Source organism: Meriones unguiculatus, chromosome 2 (assembly GCF_030254825.1).
Source record: "Meriones unguiculatus strain TT.TT164.6M chromosome 2, Bangor_MerUng_6.1, whole genome shotgun sequence".
NCBI lineage: Eukaryota > Metazoa > Chordata > Mammalia > Rodentia > Muridae > Meriones > Meriones unguiculatus.
Window position 1 is genome coordinate 105,681,626 of NC_083350.1, and position 14,719 is coordinate 105,696,344.

Here is a 14,719-nt window from a genome sequence, read left to right on the forward strand (position 1 = left end):
AGAAATTTAATGTTTTCCTTGTTTTAATTGCTGAGTAGCATTGCATTGTGTAAATGTACCACAATTTCGGTATCCATTTTTAAGCTGAGGGACATCTAGGTTGTTTCCAGATTCTAGCTATTACAAATAAAGCTACTATGAACATAGTTGAGCAAATGTCCTTGTACAGTTGAGCATCTTTTGGATATATGTCTAGGAGTTGAATAGCTTGATCCTGAGGTAGTACTATTCCTAATTTCTGAGAAAGCACCATATTGATTTCCAAAGTGGTTGTACAAGTTTACATTCTCACCAGCAATGGAGGAGGGTTCCCCTTTCTCCACAACCTTGCCAGCATGTGTTGTCACTTGAGTTTTTGATCTTAGCCATTTTGATGCATGTAAGGTGGAATCTCAGAGTAGTTTTAATTTGCAATTCCTGGATGTAAGCTGTCCTATAAATCAACAGTAATAAAAATACAATGATAATGGCATAGAAACTGATGGAACAATGGAATTGAATCAAAGATCTGGAAATAAACATACACAGTTACAGATACTTAAATTTTGACAAAAACTATACAATGAAAAAATGGTAGCATCTTCAACAAATGGTGCCGGTATAACTGGATGTGTACATGTAGAAAAATGCAATTATATCCATATTTTTCACCCTGAACAAAAGTCAAGTACAAGTGGATCAAAGACCTCAGCATGAAAACAGACATACTAAATCTGTTAGAAATAAAAGTGAGAAAAAGAGCCTTGAACTCATTGGCACAGGAGACAACTTCCTGAACAGAACAACAACAACACAGACTCTAAGAGCAGCAATCAATAAATGGAACCTCATGAAACTGAAAAGCTTCTGTAAAGCAAAGAACATCGTCAACAGAACAAAATGGCAGCCTATAAACTGGGAAAAGATCTTCACCAACCCTACATCTGACAGAGGGCTAATATCAAGAATGTATAAAGAACTCAAGAAGTTAAACAACAACAATCCCAGTAATTCAATTTTAAAATGGGGTACAGAGCTAAACAGAGAATTCTCAACAGGGGAATATCAAATGGCAGAGAAACAAAGAAATATACATATATTATTTCAAAGAAGGTCCTACAAATTCTTTTGTATTTCTGATAATGCTATCCAGTTTGTTGATGTAAGGATCTGTCTTTTTACGTTGCCTGTTTACCTTCAATGTTATTAATTCTCCTTTTTAAATGATTGTAGCTTCGTTTTTGTTTTGTTTTGTTTTATTCTTTTTGTGTTTTACAGTTTGACTTGCTCTTATGAATCACATTGTATGTGAGTAAAGCCAATTGCATTTCTTCTCTTTTTAAGGTTTATTTATTTTATGTATATGAACACTGTTTTCAGGCACAGTAGAAGAGGGAATCAGATTCTGTTACAGATGGTTGAAAGCTACCATATGGTTGCTGAAAATTGAACTCAGGACCTCTGGAAGAATAGCCAGTGCTTTTAACTGCTGAGTCATCTCTCCAGACTGAATTTCTTCTTTTTAATGAGAATTTTTCCCTCCTTTGTCTTTATCTAGATGGATCAGGGTAGATTAATAATAGATGACAGATGGAAATGTAGTTACATATGAAATGGCTGGTAAGTGTGAGTGAAGAGAATACAATTAATATTTTCCTTGTACCAACTTCATAAATACTGCATAAATTTATATTAATCAAACTATGAATACAATTAACTGACAATGGTAAACACCAAAACAACAACAACAACAAAATCCAAGATGAGAATTAGTATAGTATTCCACAACAGAGATTTCCAGAATTTGTAGAGTAGTTATAAAGAGGGAATTTATTTATTTGTGCTTTTCAAACCATCACATACCATTCTAAGTGTTAACTATTATTACTTAAAACTGACATGAAAAGATTTAAATTAAGAATGTTAAATCTGGGCCCCAGGGGGCTTGCAGAGACTGATGAATCAACCAAGGCCCATGCATGGAGAGGACCTAGACCTCCTGCTCAGATGTAGACAATGGGCAGCTCAGTCTCCATACAGATACCCTACTAAGGGGAGCAAGGCCAGTCTCTGGCATCGACTCCATTGCTTGCTCTTTGATTACTTTCCCCTGGTGGGGTGGCCTTACTAGGCCATGAAGAAAGAGGCTCTAGACAGCCTTGATGAGACCTGATGGGCTAGGGTAAGATAGTCAGGAGGAAGGCCTCCCCTATCAGTAGACTATGGAAAGGGCATGGTGAGGGGAGAGGAAAAGAGGATAGGACTGGGAGGAGATGAGGGAAAGGGCTAGAACTGGGTTACAAATTGAATGAACTGTAATTAATAATAATAATAATAATAATAATAATAATAATTTCAGAAAAGAATGTTAATATAACAGTGTATTATAATACAATAGTGCATGTGATATCCTTAGGGTTCTACAGCTCTGTCCTTATCTTCTTATCCTTTCAAATGAGTTTGGGACTATGTGCCATCTTCTTCACTGCAACTGTAGTATTAAATTTGAAATAATAAACGATTTCACCTTTACTGTTTGTTTATTATAGATGCAGATCCAGGTGCAAGAATGGCTGACTAAATAGGTACACCCACACTGAACTAAGTGGCTTGACTCTGTGGAATGAGCCTCTTTCTCTCTCAAATACATGTACGTGCACAAACACACGCATACACACACAATACACAGTCTATTTCCTAGGGAACAGGCCTGTGAACTTTGAGATAGATGTGTCCTAATCATTTCTAATCACCTGTTTCTGTGCAACTAACTGTCACCAGAACTCAGTCTCCATACTTAAAAAGATAACAGCATCATTTTTTAAGCAACTGTATTCTCAGCACCTGGAATTCTTCCTGAAATCTAGAAAGATAGCTCAACAGTTCAGTGCACTCGATGACCTTCCAGAGGATACAGAGCAGTCCCCAGCACCTACATGGTGGCTCACAATGGTCTGTAACTTCTTGGATATTTAGGCTCCTCTTTTGGTCACCGTGGGTACCAGGTGTTTGTACAGTACACTTCTATATGTTCTAGAAAAAAAAACCATCATATCCATAAGGTAAAAATAAATAAAGCCTTAAAAACTGATTTAAATCACAACTCTGAACACCCGTCAAATCCCATAAAAATACTGATCTTTTTCATCTTGTTCATAACTATGCTGAGTGTATAACACATATTTAATGATGGGCTTTCTTAGGGATTCAGAAATGACTTACAATATTTTATGCTAGTAATGTATATATCTATATGAAGACAACCACAGACATATATTGGATATATTTAATAAAGTTTAATGTAGTAAATAATAAAGATCAGTGATCATGCATTGAGCATATTAAATCAAAATTAATTTGAAACGTTGCAAAAACTAGGATGGGGGCTCGTGTTGTTTGAGCGATGTCTAGAAATTTACTATTATAAGTGATCAAGGTTGCTAGATTATAAAAATTGTAAGAGGAATTATAAATAATTGAATTTTAAAACTCTCATTTTAAACTCTCATTTGTTCAGAGCAAAAGTATATGTGTCATGACAGAAAAGAGAGTAATTATTTTAAAATATCACATTAAAGACAACAGGCTTATATTGAGAACAGGCTGAATAATGATGAAATTTTATCCTACATTTTATTTAAAAATAAAGGGATTATGGTAGCTAGAATTAATGTCTCCTCATCACTCAAGCATAGAAAATTAACCACTTTTATGCTTAGGAAGGAATAAGCTAGATATGATAGTGCACTCCTTTAATTCCAGCATTTGGGAGACGAAGGAGGAAAAAAAGGGGAAAGAGGGAGCATTTCGGTAAGGTGTTTACTATTTGAAACATTAATTACTTTGTTTTTTAAAACATAATATTTTTAAAAGATGCAGCTTTATATTTTAGAATCATTATAATGTGCCCTGTAAATATGCACCTTGCATGAATTCTCCCAGGCTTAACCCCACTGACACTGTAGATATTGAAGAACCTAGAAGACACCACAGTGGCATTTCTTTTAATGCTGCATGAGCAGTTTTTCTTCTCATTAAAGTTATTTTGCTCTACTTAATTCACTTGTCAGAATTTACCAAAAAAAAAAAAAAAAAAAAAAAAAAAAAAGGAGGTTTCATACTTTAAATCATGCTAGCTTTAGGTAAAATAGTCTATGCTTCCTTATTTTCCAGTATAAAAGGTTACTGCTAATGTGGCAATAAATTTCAAAAGTCACTTTTCTGATATTTTAGTTATTAGGGGAAAGCATGCCTAAAGTAATATGCATGCTAAGTAGAATCTATGCATCAAGGGATATGTCACTTTCAAGCATAAGTATTAATAAAACATGTAAGCTATAAGTAGAAAAATTGTTATTTGAGTTCTCAGCAGTGCATTGACAGGCAATTATAATTTCTTTATGAGTTCAGACAGAAATTATATAAAAATCCAATTGCCAATTGGTAGCATACTAATTCTGGAAAAGAATTTCTGCTAGCATTAAGGTAAGCATTATTTATTACCAGATAGAGCATCACACCAGATTCTTTCTGAGTAAGGCAGTAGGAGAGATCCTAGCTAATCACTGTAGATACTAATTGGCTTCAAACATTCCCTCTGGCCATTGATCTCTGTTACTCAGTGTTATGTTTAGAAGTGAAAGTCGAAGCTGTTTTTAAATCAAATAGAAACTTAGAGCACATTTTGTGTTTTAAATGTTTGGATCAGTAGAGAAGGAATACTTTTAATGAAAAGAGAGCTATCTATTTACAGAATTAAATGTGAGGTTGGGCACAAAAAGTAATTGCACTAGTTTGATGAAGGTATTGATTTCCATGAAGTCGTAAGGTAAGTCTTAAGTTTTAAGAAGGTTTTAAAAGAAATGCACTTTTGGTTTCTACTGTTTTAATCAGGAAATACTAATCAACAGCAGTTGGGATCTGTCTATGCATTATGAGTGTACATCCATGTTTGTATATCATTAAACAATAAATACCCAGCAACTAATTAGGGTCAGGTAGTGAGCTAGAATCTATGCACCAATAACCCAGACAAGTTCTATTTCCTTCCAAATCATGAGACTAATGAGCCTCCTATAGAGATATTCATAACAACAACAGTCCACATTTACTGTTGGAATATAGCTTTAGATTCCTGACAGGTTGGTTACTGTTAACAGACAATAAACAATTATTTTTGCTCTCCCATCTCCATGAGGCTAAATCTGAATCAATTTGAATGTATACCAGTTGTGTGGCAATTTTTTTTTTATTTTTGGATGATATTCAACTGTAGATATGGAAAAATAATTATTAATTTATCAGACTGCAGAATTTGAGGGAGTTGAGCAACCTGCTACAGTTCTGTATGTTCAGGAAGCTCTTAACGCTTTACCACACACACACACACACACACACACACACGAATTGTTGATGTTCTTGAAGAACAGCCCAAGTTATTTAGTGATAATTCCATATTTGACTTGTCATAAGACTTTCCATGGTTTGGAGGCCCAAATAGAATGCTGAGTATAACACCTGATATTTCAAAGTTATGATTCTCTCTAAAACTCAATACCATGTAGAGTCAGTCCTTATAATCAGGAATATTGTCTAAAAAAGCTAGGTCAGACCTTAAAAAATGAAATGCATGCATAATACTCTGCTTATAAAAGTCTATATGACTGCTTTTACTGTACAATATGTCATTCAACTTAATTAAGTTTCAGTTTCCTAGCCATGGTACCACATATTCACCTCAGAATAAAGTATTTCTTACTTCTTTTGGAGCAGGAAGTGTGTTAGTTAGTCATCAATAATGATTTGAAATCCTCATCCAATCATTTAATATCTGGATCAACCTGAGGTTATCACCCTGGGTGGTCATATGTCTTCGGGATGTATTTTTACTTTATTGGTTGTTCATTCATCAATAATTCTACATTATATATTGGAAATTTGGCTGTCATAAAGTGGCTATTTTGTATCCTATTATACTTCTCCAATAGATCTTGAATTTTTGTCAGTTTGTCTCCTTAAAGCAGAAAATCCATCTAATCAGATTCCACTTGCTAACTCAGGATCCTGGGGTAGCTTCAATCTTAGCTCAGTCTTTCCTTCTTTCCAGACTGCTCATGAACTGGGCTGTTTTCAGTTAGCCTTGTGTACATTTGATTCAGGGTTCATCAAAACACTGGAAAGAATTTACAAACAGAATCCAGGTCCATCTTCTCAAGGTTCCTGCATTCTCTCACTTCCAAACAGACGTTGTTATCCTGAACTTACTTCATTAATCATCTGGAAAAAACGTAGGCTTGGTAAAGTTTATCTAATTTTGGAAAACAGTGATTTTTTTGGATAGAATAAAATTAGAAGAAAAATGTAAATTTTACCTTTTATGCTCTTTCCTTTCCCCCACATTTCTTCCCTTTTGTAGACTCTGCCCAGCTTCAGGAGCTCTCCCAACCCTTTAACTGTTTGCTGTCATTTTGCATTAATTTTTGGTGTTAATTTTTAAGTATTTGTAGTGGATATCTGCAAATAGGAGGTTACATAATAGTATAACCAAAAAAATCCTTAAGTAAATGCTCTAGCATAACACACTTTCAGTTATTCGCCTCCAAAAATCATTAATTTGGAACTATAGGTATAGTTCAGTGATAATGTGCTTGCTGTTCATTTGCAAAACTCTGAATTTAATCCCAAGTATGTATGATTAGATATATAGATAGATAGATAGATAGATAGATAGATAGATAGATAGATAGATGGATAGATAGATAGATAGAAAGATAGATGACAGAATTGAATGACAGATAGATAATAGACAGAAGTCCATTAATGTGTGTGTAAGAGAGAGAGACATAAATAAGTAGATAGATAATGGATATATTGATAATTATAAACAGAGAGATAATAGATTGATAGATGGATCATAGAAAAGTATATGGATAGTCACATAGATAAGAATAGACAATATATGTATATATAAGAATGTATGATAAATGGATAGAAAGATGATAGACAGATAGTGACAGACAGACAAATATTATATTACGGATAGGGAGACAAGCAGTATATTAGCTTCCTATCATTTTTGAGAGAAATAACACCCTTGAGGTGTGGGTTATAATGAAGTATGTGCCTAGGATACTTTTCAGGTACTTAAAATTCATGTGGGCCTTCAGATTTCTGGTGCATGATGAAAGAAGATGAAAAAACTTGTCATTTCATCTTTATATGGTATGTGTTTTCTTTGTCACTTGAGCCATTGGGTCACATTTTTTTTCTGCACAGTTTTACAAGTAAGCATGGCAAGTCATTTCTGTGATGTTTGCCTAATACAAGGTTAACTTACCTCAAATGTTGCTGCGCTTTTTAACCTCCTTTCAAACTGAAGAACACAAAGGATCTAAGACAGTCACAGAACTCAAAGACTCCATGGAGAACAGATCCTCAAGCACCAGGTGCCATAGACATAGACTCCATTCTAGATGGTCAAGTAACCAATCAGTAATCATTTCCTGAGCCAAGCCTTATCTTTTCTCCATACCTAACATAAAATTAGCTTGAGACATAGGTAAAAAAAAAAAAAAAAAGAAGCATCTCTAGATATTAAATCTCCAGCTCATTTTATGAAGATTTTTCATAAATTTTTGTTTTTGCTTCAAAAACCTATCCTTGCTTTATTTGGTCCTTTGAAAACAGCAGGTTAATGTGCTTGCTTTCACTAAGAGTTTGGTTAACTACAGAAAGTATAGAGCGTACATGAACATGCACATGCAAATATTGGTGTGTATTTGTAAGTAATAAGGAGTCTAGGTCTTTAGTGCCACTGTTTGGTGCATGGGTTTTGTTTCTAAAACACAGAACACCTAGTGCTGATATAGCTATCTGTACTTTTTTAAAAAAATTATTTATTGTTTTATTACAGTTTATTCACTTTATATCCAAGCTGTAGCCCCCTCTCTCATCCCCTCCCAGTACCACCCTCCCTCCCTTTTCTCCTCCAATACCCCTCTCTCAGTTCACTGATAGGGAAGGTTCTCCTCCTTTTCCATCTGACCCCAACCTATAAGGTCTCATCAGGACTGGCTGCATTGTCTTCATCTGTGGCCTGGTACAGCTGCACTCCCCCCAAGAGGGGATCAAAGAGCCAGCCACAGAGTTTGGGTATATACTCACTTATATGTGGATAGTAGTCATATAATATAAGATAAACATACTAAAATCTATAGTCCTAAAGAAGCTAAACAAGGAGGACCCTAGTAAGTTGCTCAGTCCTTTTCCAGAAAGCAAATGGGATAGACATCAGAAGAGGGAAAAAACAGGGAACAGGACAGGAGCCCACCACAGCAGGCCTCTGAAAGACTCTAACCAGCAGAGTATTAAAGCAGATGCCAAGACTCATAACCAAACTTTGGGCAGAGTGCAGGGAATCTCATGAAAGAACAGAGAGATAGAAAGACCTGGAGGAGACAGGAACTCTATAAGGGACCAACAGAACCCAAAATTCTGGGCCTAGGGGTTTTGCAAAGACTGATACTCCAACTAAGTACCATATATAGAGATAACCTAGACCTCTTGCTCAGATGTAGCCCATGGCAGCTCGGTCTCCAAGTGCATTCCCTAGTGAAGGGAGCAGAGGCTGTCTCTGACATCTGTATCTTGATAGTGACACATATCCTTATTGGTCGTCACCGTTCACGGTGGTTCAGCATCAGGCTGCTTTCATGCTCAAAGTGACAAAAGCTATAAAATATGCTATTAGACTTCACTCTGCTTGAACTCTTACTTAAGAAGCCCCCGTGTGGTTTCCTCTTCTCAGAATCAAGTAACTTAAGGAATCCGTGTGGCCTCGGCCATGCTTTTCACATCCAGTACATGAGAGAATTGCCAGCTCTCCGCCTCTCAGAGAATCACCACTCAACCCACTCTAAATATTCGAGTCCTAGGAAACAGCCCTGGTTACTTTTGCCTTTTACCTTTTCCTCCTACATTACCTCATCCTTTCCCAGAACTTTAATTACCATCTCTATGCTAATGACTACCAAATTTATACCAGCAGCCCACTTCTGTCCTCTGAGTTCCAAACTGGTACTTCCAACAGCCTAATTTACATCTACTTTGAATGTCTCCCTGGTATCTCAAATTCAACATGTCAAAAATCAAACTCTTAATTTTTCTCTTCCTTTCATACAGCTCATTTCCCCAACTTTTTCAATCCATTTGTTCAACACAGGCTTTAAACCTGTCTTCTTCATAGTTAAAAATCTCTTTGAAACATTTGGGGAAAAAAAGAGTTATAATACATCAGCAATCTACTTTTAAAAATAACACTTCATTTTATAAATACACACACACACATATATATGTATATATATATATATATATATATATATTTCTTCAGAATAAATAATGATTAGAAATAATTTAAGAACCTGGCAAAAGTGATCTAGCTACAAAATAAAAAGACAAAACAGAAAACCAAAATAACTTCGTTTTGTCTAGTAAAAAAGTTTTTTTTTTACTAGTTTAAGTTATGAAAAACACAAAATTTTCAAGGCGAAATGGATGAGAGAGAATTTAAGTGTGTTTATGTTATGACAAAGAGAAGGATGTGAATAAATTCATGGATATATTTTATATCAACATTTTAAAGAAGCTAGTAAGTATGAGCAAACATGTTTCTGCCTCACCTCCCTCTGTCTTGATGGGATGTTGCTTCAGGTAGTCCAGAACAAACTCAAACATCCCGTGACTCTCAGTCCTCCTGCCTTCACCTCCCATATGACACCGGGATTATAGAAGTACAATGCCATGCTTTCCTGATATTTGTTTTACTTATATAACAGATATGTAAGAGTACTAAAAACCAGCCCTGATGAGACCTGATAAACTACTGCCAGATAGAAGGAGAAGAGGTCCTCCCCTATCAGGGGACTAGGGAAAGGACAGAGGAGGAGAAGAGGGAGGGTGGGTGGAACTGGGAGGAGATGAGGAAGGGGGCTGCAGCAGGGATACAAGGTGAATAAATTGTGATAAACAACTATATAAATTAAATTTAAGAGTAAATTTTAAAAAAGCAAAATTAAGCCACAATGAAGTTCCACAACTAACTCACTAAATTATAAAAGTAAAAACAATAACAACAGCAATTGACACAAGTATTGCTAGAGATGATGCAGAAAAGTTAAAATGCATTTATCCTTCCTGCCTAAGGATTTCTATTGCTGTGATGAAAACACCATGAACTTGGGGAGGAAAGACTTTGTATTGCTTATCCTTCCACATGACAGTCCATCATAGAAGGCAGTCAGGGAAGAAACACAACTAGACAGGAACCTGTAGACAGGAGCTGAAGCAGAGACCATGGAGGAGTCTTTCTGTTTCCTGCTTGGTCCTTGTGGTTTCCTCATCTCTCTCTCTCTCTCTTTCTCTTTTCTTTCTTTCTTTCTTTCTTTCTTTCTTTCTTTCTTTCTTTCTTTCTTTCTTTTTTCCTTTTTCCCTTCCTTCCTTCGTTCCTTCCTTCTCTCCTTTCCTTCCTTCCTTGCTTTTTTTTCCTTCCTTCTTTCTTTCTTGGTTTCTTTATCCCCTCCCCCTTGTTTTTGTTTTTGCTGTTATTGATTGGTTTGGATTTTTTTTTGTTTTTTGTTTGTTTGTTTTTTCCAAGTTGGGTTTCCTTGTGTAGTCCTGGCTGTCCTGGAACTCACTCTGTATACCAAGTTGGCCTCAGACTCACAGAGATCCACCTACTTCTATCTTCCATGTGCTGGGATTAAAGGCTTGTACCACCATCTCCTGTCAACTTGCTTTCTTTTTATTTCCCTTAATTTTTCTATATATTCACTTTAAATGCCAGTCACAGCTCCCTCCCTCCTCTCCTCCCACTGTCTTCCTCCATCCCCCTTCTGAGATATGGGAGCCATGTGCCATCCCACCCCACCACTTCATGTTGCATCAAGACTAAGCACATCCTCTTCCGCTAAGGCCAGACACAGCTGCCCAGATAGCAGACATTGATCCAACAGCAGACTGCTACATCCGTGTCAGTGACAGCCTCCACTCCAGTTGCTAAGAAACCCACAGGAAGATTGAGCTGTCCATAACTGTAAAGGGGGGGGGTAGGTTAAGTCCATGCATGCACTTAGGTTGGTGGTTAAGTCTCCGTGAACCTCTGTGGGCCTAAGTTTCTTGATCAGTTGGTCTTCTTGTGGTGCTCTTGTCCCCTTTGGGTCCCTCTATTCTTCCCCCAACTCTTCTACAAGATTCCCGGGTTTCCATTTAATGTTTGGCTGTGGGTCTCAGCATCTGTTTTGATCTGCTGCTGTATGGAGCTTCTCAGGACAGGGATAAAGAGGTAGCAGGTTTGAGGAAATGACCAATGACTTTCCTAACCTGAGGTTCACCCCACAGGATAGAGCCAAACCCTGTCACTATTAATGATACTCTACTTGGCTTGTAGACATGAGCCAAGCTAACACCTGCTTTTTGTATAACACAGGGCCACCTTCCCAGGGTAGAATACCCACAGTGACCTGGGCCCTCCCAATGGGCCCTCCCAAATGAGTCTCAGTCAAGAACATGTTCCCACATGCTTGGCCACAGGGCCCATCTGGTGGAGCCATTTTCTCAATTGTGGTTTCCTTTGCTTAAATGACTCTAGCTTCTGTTAAGATAGCATAAAGCTAACAGTTGTTCCCTTGACAATTTGTCAGAAAAACATATCATTATTCAACTGAAACGTTTTTTTTATCATTTGTCCCCAAGATGGTATGTGGTATGTTGTTATTATTATTAATTATTATTACTACTATTACAGCATAAAACATTGCAACTTATTTATTTATTTACAACTCAATTCAGTTTCCCCTTCTTCCTCTCCTTCAGTCTCTCTCCCACCACCTCCTCCAACACACACACCATCTACTCCTCTCCGATTGCTAGGAGTCTTAGCTAGGGTCACCCTCATAGATTTCTGGGAGATTCCATCTGCCCTAGGTTTCTATCTTATACCGGAAATGTCCCCAGTACCAGTTGTCTCTTCCAGTATTCTCTCTCTGCATTCCCCTCACCTGGTTTTAAAAGCCTTATAGTCTTTAAATTTCCAGATACTTAAAAGTTCAGTTTCTATAAAATATCTAAAGTCTCTCTAAAAGTTCAAATTCTTATAAATTGTCCAATGTTTTCTTGACTAAAGGTTACTATAAAATAGAAACAATTTTATTAAGTATTTTATAATTCTAAGAGAGAAGAATCATTTCGTGGTCATAAAAAAGTCAAGCAAATTAAAGCACAACAGTGTAAAACTCTGTGTTAGACATCTGGGGTTTGCATGTAATCTTCTGAATTCCAAAGAGCTTGGGTCACTTTTCCAGCTCTGCTCTTAGTAGTTCACATAACTTGTCGCCTAGATGTAGGCTGGTTCTAATCCATGCCTGACGCTGTCCTTGGCTATCATCTGCTGATACTGGCATCTCTAACATGCTGGAATATCAAGTGCAATTTGATTGTACCTTCACCAATACCCCCATCTGGGCTCTCGGACTTTGGCCCTTCCATATGGTACCAAGTCTCACCTTTTGTCCACGACCCCTTCAATTCTGGAGCTTCTACTATAATTGAAGATCCAGCTTCAGCCACAGCCTCTCCTGGCCGCTCATGGTATCCAGCATCAGTTGCTCTTCAAGACCCCTTCAGGAAATCACATCCAGTATCATCGGGGGAGACTCTTCCATACTACAAAGGGTGGCTTCCAGGAGCCTTTGCTGTCTCTGGCAATAGCTTCTGTGCGTTGATTCTGAGGAAACATGTCCCAGAATATTTAACCTCAGTGATGCTGGTCTCTTCCTAATAATAGTTAATTCTCTCACCTCCAGCTACCCCATATCAATGATTCCAGAAAAGCTAAGGCTTCACTTAGCTTAATTTAAAATAATGAATAGTCCCAATAGGGTGTTAAGACTCTCAAAAATTCCTTGAAATGTCGCAAGTCCATCCTCTACCATCAATATTGTTCTCAAAGTTTTATATTCCAAGTTCACACAAAGAAGCCCACTGATTTCTTAGTATACAATGTTTTTCCAGCCAAAATTTCAGTGTCACCAGGATCTTCCCCAAAATACATGGTCACGCCTGTCACAGCATTAGCACACTCTTGGTGCCAACTTCTACTATAGGGTTTCCTTTGCTGTGATTTAAAAAAAAAATGACCAAAGAACTTGGGTGGGTCTGAAGGGCTTATTTCACTGTACAGCTTATAGTTTCCCATTCAAGGGAGTCAGGCAGGAACATAGAGCCAGAAACTAACACAGGGACTATGGGACATGCTGCTTATTAGCTTGCTACTTATGGCTTATTCTGCTTGATCTCTCAAATAATCCAGGACCTTCAGCCCAGAGTGAGCTGGACCCTCCCACATGAAGCAACAATGGAGAAAATGTCCCACTGTTATTCCTATAGGTGAATCTTTTGAAAGTATTGAGATTTGCCAATTGAGATTTCTTCTTCCTAAAGTACTCTAGCTTGTGTCAAGTTGACATAAAACTACCCAACATATCAGAGAAGGCATATCTATATCTATATCTATATCTATCTATCTATCTATCTATCTATCTATATAAAACATATATATATATATATACATATAACATATATATGACATAGTTAAATACTAATAAAGACAAAACTCTACAGGCAGAGAACGTATTAGTGGTACCCAAAGAGAGACAGCTGGTAAGGAGAAATAGCAAATGAGGGGCAGAGAAGAAACCTTTATATATTTGTAAATGCACACACACACACACACACATATATATATATTTGTAAATGCACATACACACACACACACACACATTAGTACACAGTTTTCCAGTGTAAAGGATCAGGTTGTGGTAGACAATTGCTCTCTGGTTGAAGTTCAGTTCCATCTATTTTGAGACAGTTTACCATTATTCATCTTAAACTAGATTCTTAACTCACCAGCTCAGGCTGGATTTGAACTCATAATCTTCTTACTTTTGTCTAGCTAAAACTATGCAGTGCATTTATTCTATCACTGTTATACTTAGTTATCAAACTGACATTCTTTATATAAATAGAAGTTTACCGTTTGTAAGTAAATACCCAAAACTTTAAAAAAAAAACAGTTTTTGTTTATTTCATGTATATACGAGAAGCATACTAAAACACAAAAGTTGAGATCTCTTTTAATTAGATTTATATTATGAAGATAAGAATTACAGATAACTTTAATTATCTTTGTATTTCAATATATCAATGTATCTCAATTAATCTTTGTCATTGATAAAAATTATAGGCCTTTAAGATAGCAGCAGAGACATCTTTGTAGTATAGCTAAGGGCTAACTCTCCCAGGATACTGTCTGATATGTGATGTGAAACAGAGACTTTTAGAAATGGTAGACAGGAAAGGGCAGATTTTTATAAGAAAGCTCACTCTTCTTAAACACTATGACAAGGTCTTCTGAGAAAACAAAGGGGGCCAGATGTTTCTGGCAGAGACATTGAGTCTTTTTGATTGATGGTTTGCCAAAAATTAAATAAAAAATAGTACAACAGCCTGGGAATTTTTACATAAACTAATTAGGTCAAGCTACCTTATTTGCAGCTACAGAGCCTCAGCTGTTTAAATATCAAGTTAATCTATAGGGTCTCTGAGGATGATTTCCATCCTTTCTGGCAAAAGTTTAATGCATAGAATGTTTCTTGAATTCTGATTCAGAGTTGCACAGGGACATTCT

The 14,719-nt window shown here is 36.7% G+C and overlaps 1 long non-coding RNA gene across 5 annotated transcripts in view; it reads right to left on the reverse strand.

Annotated features, from left to right (window-relative positions):
* The window catches only part of LOC132652433 (uncharacterized), a 149,104-nt gene that overhangs the window by 20,525 nt on the left and 113,860 nt on the right, over positions 1-14,719 (reverse strand). For 4 of the 5 annotated variants that reach the window (XR_009590001.1, XR_009590002.1, XR_009589995.1 and 1 more), the window contains one exon: positions 12,537-12,757. This is a non-coding gene — a long non-coding RNA (uncharacterized LOC132652433). Of the gene's footprint in view, positions 1-5,617; positions 6,256-6,350; positions 6,493-12,536; positions 12,758-14,719 lie in introns of those variants that run through there. The other variant, XR_009589996.1, reaches the window with a different exon arrangement.